Raw genomic sequence first — 6,510 nt, 5'->3', positions numbered from 1 at the left:
TATAGAACTATGATAATATGAAATATGTGTAAAGTGTTCTATTGTTAACTACTTGTAGCTATTAACACATTACAGGACATTTCTTAACGTACCGCATCACCTGAAATCATTCCATATTTATTATTTGGTTCGTGTTGTTCGGTCTGTTGTTATCTTGTTTGTGTGTGTTGAAAAGTTTCTCTTTGTCGATTTTACCCTGGCATTGTTAGTTTGTTTTCGATTTAAGAGTTTGAGTATCTATTTTGAATCTTTCCCTTCTTTTTTACAAAAGTTAAAATCACCCAAAACATCAGGCATATCTTCCTAAGGCAACGATGTAACCTAAGGTACGTTTGGAAACCTTTTGTATGAATTCGAGTTTTTATGCTTTTCTTCTAGACATGGCCATGTCGATCGTCCTAACTTGCAAGTCTATTTTCAATATCTTTTTGTTGTTTTTATGACATCTTTTGTATAAAATAACTGTATATATAATACATGGATGATATGTACATGTACTGTTTTTTTTAATGTGCGGAATTTATTTATGATAGACTAATGGTAAATAAAAGTTGTTTGGTGAAGAGCTTCAATGTAAACATAATAAATTGTATTTTTGTATTTTATAATAAAATCTATTTTGCACCGACATTTAAACCATTCAAATTTTTAATTATGAACATGTCTGAAAATATACTTTTGTATTCACCTCAAAACTATTAAAATGCTCGATAAAACTTGCAAACTGCCAATATTCAAATTATCTTTTATTGTATTTTAAATATTTGTCTAACATTAAGGTTTTACTATATGTACTGTACTTACATTTGGCAATGAGTCAATCTGTATTCTATCAGATTTATCTACTGATCTAAACTTCGACCATGGAATCTCCTTTCCGCCGGTCTGCAATAACAAATGTTGAAGACATCAATACTATTTTATATATTAATTTGATTTCTTTTGAATGACTGGCTGCATCTCGAAGGTTAGATTTAGCTATACACGTAAATGTCAGTGAAATATTTTTCGAAAATTAGCTTCAAAATAAAAATGTGTTAAAAATGTCTGATCATCAAAAACTGCATGATACCATTTTACGAAGTATTAATTTTAACGATGTTCATTCCACATAAAACTTAATTTTAACATTTCTGTCCTGTCCCAAATCAGGAACATCTTGTACTTTGTATTGTGTAATTTTTATGTTTTATGTTGATTTATATGTTTCAGAGTTTAGTGTGACGTCCATGTTCCTGGTAAGTAGACGTTTTTGTTTATGTGCTAGTTTAAGTCCGCCTCTGTATGCAGGATTTTCGCGTTGTGTCGAAAACCAATTGGTAACCTACGGCTGTTAAAAGCTCTTTGGCCCGAATGTTTTCTCTTTGACACATTTTCCGTTTCCATTCCCCATTGTATAAAACAACATATTGCTCATTTTAATCTGTCTTTGTACTAGATTCTTTGGAGACACTGTTTAATATTACATTATACTTACGATACGGATGTCGTCATTCTCATTAGCCGTGATGGTCAGTTTTCTATCTTGCGTATTTTTAATAACTAAAGTGACATGCAAGTCAAAAAAGCATATTTCCCCACATGATCCACACATCAATTGTATAACAATATCTATAAAAAAAATATCACAATATAAAAATATAGTTTTGAATAACAAAAAAGCAATTAGCAGCTGTATTACAATATTTAGATCGACCTACGTCGACAATTGTACGTAAGAAGTGAAGTTAGGATCAAATTATTTCCAATGACTAGTAATACATGTATATAGAGCTTTAGCGCTTCTATCTAATATCTAATACATGTATATAGAGCTTTAGCGCTTCTTTGGTAATATCTATCTCCATCGCTATATATAAATATAAACTTTAACTTCGGCAGCGTTGGAGACTTGTTCAATTCAATATTTTACACCTATAGCGCGAAAATTTACATCACCAAATATTAATCTTAATATTACCATTGCTATACTTCTTTACCTGCACAAGAACGATAAGGGAATAGTGGGTAATAATTAGTTGAACAAATTTAAATGTTAAGATTCTTAATACTTTAACTAATTCAATGTATACGTATTCAGTACAGATTTTCTATTTCATGAGCAGACGAGCAAGATGACGGGTGCCACACGTGAAACTGAATTTGGTTAGACTTCCTGAGTACCGAAAATCACTCTGATTGTTGGATGAGTTCGTGCTTCTTAGTCTTTAGAATTTCATGTTGTATTTTGTGTATGGTTGATATTTGCTTTGTCGTGTTTGGCATGGCATTGTTAGTTTGTAGTTTGAATATTCCTTTTGTGGCTTTATCATCTATTTGATATATATGTTTACCGCACCAACGACAAGAACATATTTTGCATAAAGACTTATTTAAATCTTATGATTATTAAAAGGTCAAATACACATTGTATGCCTTCATGTAATCGGGTACTAATAATTTGAATTTTAATAAAAATGTTTATGCATATGGAACTCTCAGATTGCATCTGAATAGCCATAAAGGGTATATGTCGCTTTTGTACATGTACTTTAAATACATGATCTACAGATACAATAAATAAAAAAATGACCAATGTTTGATAACCAAATTACGTTAACTGCATGTGTTTTCATACAAGTAAGAGGTTTAGCTAGCTATAAAACCAGGTTTAATCCACCATTTTCAACATAATAATATGCCTCTTCCAAATCAGGTATATGACAATTGTTTTTCATTCTTTTGACATGTTTGAGCTATTGATTGTGTCATTTGATACATATATTAGGCGTGTTTACCGGTGACATGTAACATAAAATTGGGAATGGAAATGGAGAATGTGTCAAAGAGACAACAACCCGACCATAGAAACAGACAACAGCAGAAGGTCACCAACAGGTCTTCAATGCAGCGAGACATTCCCGCACCCGGAGGCGTCCTTCAGCTGGCCTCTAAACAAAATATATACTAGTTCACTGATAATGAACGCCATACTAAACTCCAAATTGTACACAAGAAACTAAAATCAAAAATAAAACAAGACTAACAAAGGCTAGAGGCTCCTGACTTGGGACAGGCGCAAAAATGCGGCGGGGTTAAACATGTTCATGAGATCTCAACCCTCCCCCTATACCTCTAGCAAATGTAGAAAAGTAAACGCATAACAATACGCACATTAAAATTCAATCCAAAGTCCGACTCTGATGTCAGAAGATGTTACCAAAGAAAATAAACAAAATGACAATAATACATAAATAACAACAGACTACTCAAAATGACAATAAAACATAAATAACAACAGACTACTAGCAGTTAACTGACATACCAGACTGCAATTAAACTGATTGAAAGATTATGTCTTCATCATTTTAATATCAGGCACAATCCTTCCCGTTTGGGGTTTAGTATCATACCATCATAACATATATGAAAAGAACATAACCCGTGTCATGCCAACAACGGGTTTTAAATGAATGTGTTTAGTTCCGATGCAAATACCCTATAAGTAAATCAACATTAACGCAAAAATATGCAATCTTTTATGACCTGACAACAGTATCGTAACTATATCCCTTCTTAATAAGTCTATTTAAAGGTTTTGTTAGTTTCTGAGGTGAATACTGACATTTTTGTGCTTTATAAAGAATATTTCAATAAAAAATTGGATGTGAAATACCTGAACGTATAAGAAGTCAGCATGCTGAGTTACATTTACGAATGATGTCCTTATACCGATGATAAAATTTTGTAAATGTTTTGACTAGTTTGTGATATCGAAAACCCTGGTGTAATAATTTTTCAGTTATACATAAATTTCTCTCGTTAAAATGTAAAACATGGTTACATACACGAGCGAATCGTACTAGTTGAGATATATAAACACCGTAAGATGGTGACAAGGGAACGTCACCATCTAAAAATGGATAATTAACGATAGGAAATGAAAAATCATCTCTTTTATCATATACTTTAGTATTAAGCTTTCCGTCAAGATCGAGGAAAGGGCAGTGGTCATTGTTAGTATTTAAAGTAAGTTCAACAGGATACATTTCTTTAAAATTAAATAAAATTGAGAATGGAAATGAGGAATGTGTCAAAGAGACAACAACCCGACCATAGAGAAGACAACAGCAGAAGGTCACCAACAGGTCTTCAATGAAGCGAGAAATCCCAGCACCCGTAGGCGTCCTTCAGCTGACCCCTAAACAAATATATATACTAGTTCAGTGATAATGAACTTTAGTACATGTATACATACTGAAGTCGTCATTATTGAAAAACAAAATATCATTCAAATTTCTAAAAGTATTATTCAATTTGTGTATCATATGTTGTTTCGATGGGTCTTTGCTGAAAACTGTCTTGTAAAAACTCAAGGGCAGATATAGTATCAAAGCATGTAGACTGACACTACTAAATTCAATCATTGTCAAATTATTCCCGCGATATCACGGGTGTGTACTTGTTGTCTATATAATTTTTGCATTGTGTATATTTTTGTATTTGATTGTTTATGCAACCCCTAGGGTTATAAATGTGCATTTCAATGATGAATAAATGAATAAATTCAATTATGTTGACTTACTTTTGTTGTCGTTTTCTGGGTTGTTAAGCAACGACAGTGCATGTTCTACTGTCTGTAATGCCGATTCACTGCTTGACCTATAATGTTGAACATGCATATGTATGTATAATAATCAAGGATAAAAACTTTTGTGTTAATAATATTCGCCCAGCGACAAACATTTTTTAAAAGATTTAGATCGAAAACATTGTTTTAATAATTCCAATATAGATTTTGCCATTTAAAGAATATTGGATATGGGAAGAATTGGTCTTGTTAATAAACAGTCTACCTATTGACCTTTTAACCAGAAGTTGCATAGGCTATTTACCACACAGTAGGGGTGACACTTTTTTACGATTTTACGACACTATGGTTTAGTTCCGAAAGTAATGCGTAAATTTACACAAAATGAGTATAAGACAGTTGCAAGCATAAGTTAAACCTTGTGTTATTTTTATTCCCCACCTACGATAGTAGAGGAGCATTAAGTTTTCTAGTCTGTGGGTCTGTTCGTCTGTCCCTTTTCAGGTTAAAGTTTTTGATCAAGGTAGTTTTTGAAGAAGTTGGAGTCCAATCAATGTGAAACTTATTACTACCACTGGGTCGATGTCTCTGCTGGTGGACTATTAGTCCCCGAGGGTATCACCACCCCAGTAGCCAGTACTTCGGTACTGGCATGAAAATACGGATTTTTTTGTGTTATTAAAATTTACTGTTACAAAATGATAGAAATTATTATAAATTAAGGAATGTATCTCCCTCATGCAAAGCTCTGATTCCTTTAACCGATTTGGCTATACTTTTTGGACCTTTTGGATTATAGCTCTTCATCTTTTATATAAGCTTTGGATTTCAAATATTTTGGCCACGAGCATCACTGAAGAGACATGTATTGTCGAAATGCGCATCTGGTGCAAGAAAATTGGTACCGTTAATTTTATTAGTACACATATATATAGATGCATGTTCCCTATAACAAGATTTTTCTAATTTCAATGTCAAATTACAGCTTCGATTCCGATTTACTGAACATAGAAAATGATAGTCCTTGTACTATTGACACATTCTTGTTTGTATATTTTTGTATCACTTCATTGACCTTGTTTTTGTAGCAGTAAAGGACTGTTTGTTGTTCTTATGGTCTAGTCGGCCAAGGATATGTTAACGTATTACATGTAAAAGGACATTTTAGCGAGAGTAAACAAGTATCGTTTTTACACTAAGTATGTATAGCCCAGTGAAAGTTAATTGCAAGGTGAAGCTCACCAACATGCTAAGTATACAACTTTTTTCACCTTTGTTTGTTTCAACAACACTTAAAATTACTGTTCAACTAAGTACATTTTCGCTAAAAATTGGCGATTGAAAAAACTAGTCAATGTAATATATGTAATACCGTGCTAAATTTGGGTATAATGTTCGCGCTGAAAATGTCTCATTGTAGTTTTAATTTTTCTTTGCCTAAATGTCCTGTGCCGTGAATAAATAAATGTCCCGTGAATAAATTGGTTCTGGACTATTTATTAGAATAACTGCCTTGGCATCGTTTACATGTTTGCCATACGTTTTCACTGTCATCACTCCACAGCAATTATCTGACCATGTTAAATACTATAGAGACAATATAGAGCTTACCCTTCATTGCTATCTAAACCAGAACAGCTTACATATATATAAACCGTTTCCAATGCGTCTAAAGATGACACGTTATTAAAAAATAAAACTACCAAAATGGCTCGTGGATCCATAACGACAATTAATATATAAACTTTTCAATGAATAACTGTATTTATATATAACAAGAAATCTTTAATCGGAGATAAGGCACATGTTATTTTTTTAACATCCAACTAAGAGGTTAAAAGTTGACAATATATAAAATATATTTTTTTAATGAACTAAAGAAACGTGTATTCTTTTAACCTCAGTACATGGCCGGAGTTTATAATTTTTTTTAGAAATGT

The sequence above is a fragment of the Mytilus edulis genome, chromosome 6 (assembly GCF_963676685.1).
Source record: "Mytilus edulis chromosome 6, xbMytEdul2.2, whole genome shotgun sequence".
In the NCBI taxonomy this organism is placed as follows: Eukaryota; Metazoa; Mollusca; class Bivalvia; order Mytilida; family Mytilidae; genus Mytilus; species Mytilus edulis.
The sequence above is the reverse complement of the archived record's forward strand: the minus strand, read 5'-3'. Positions refer to the sequence as shown.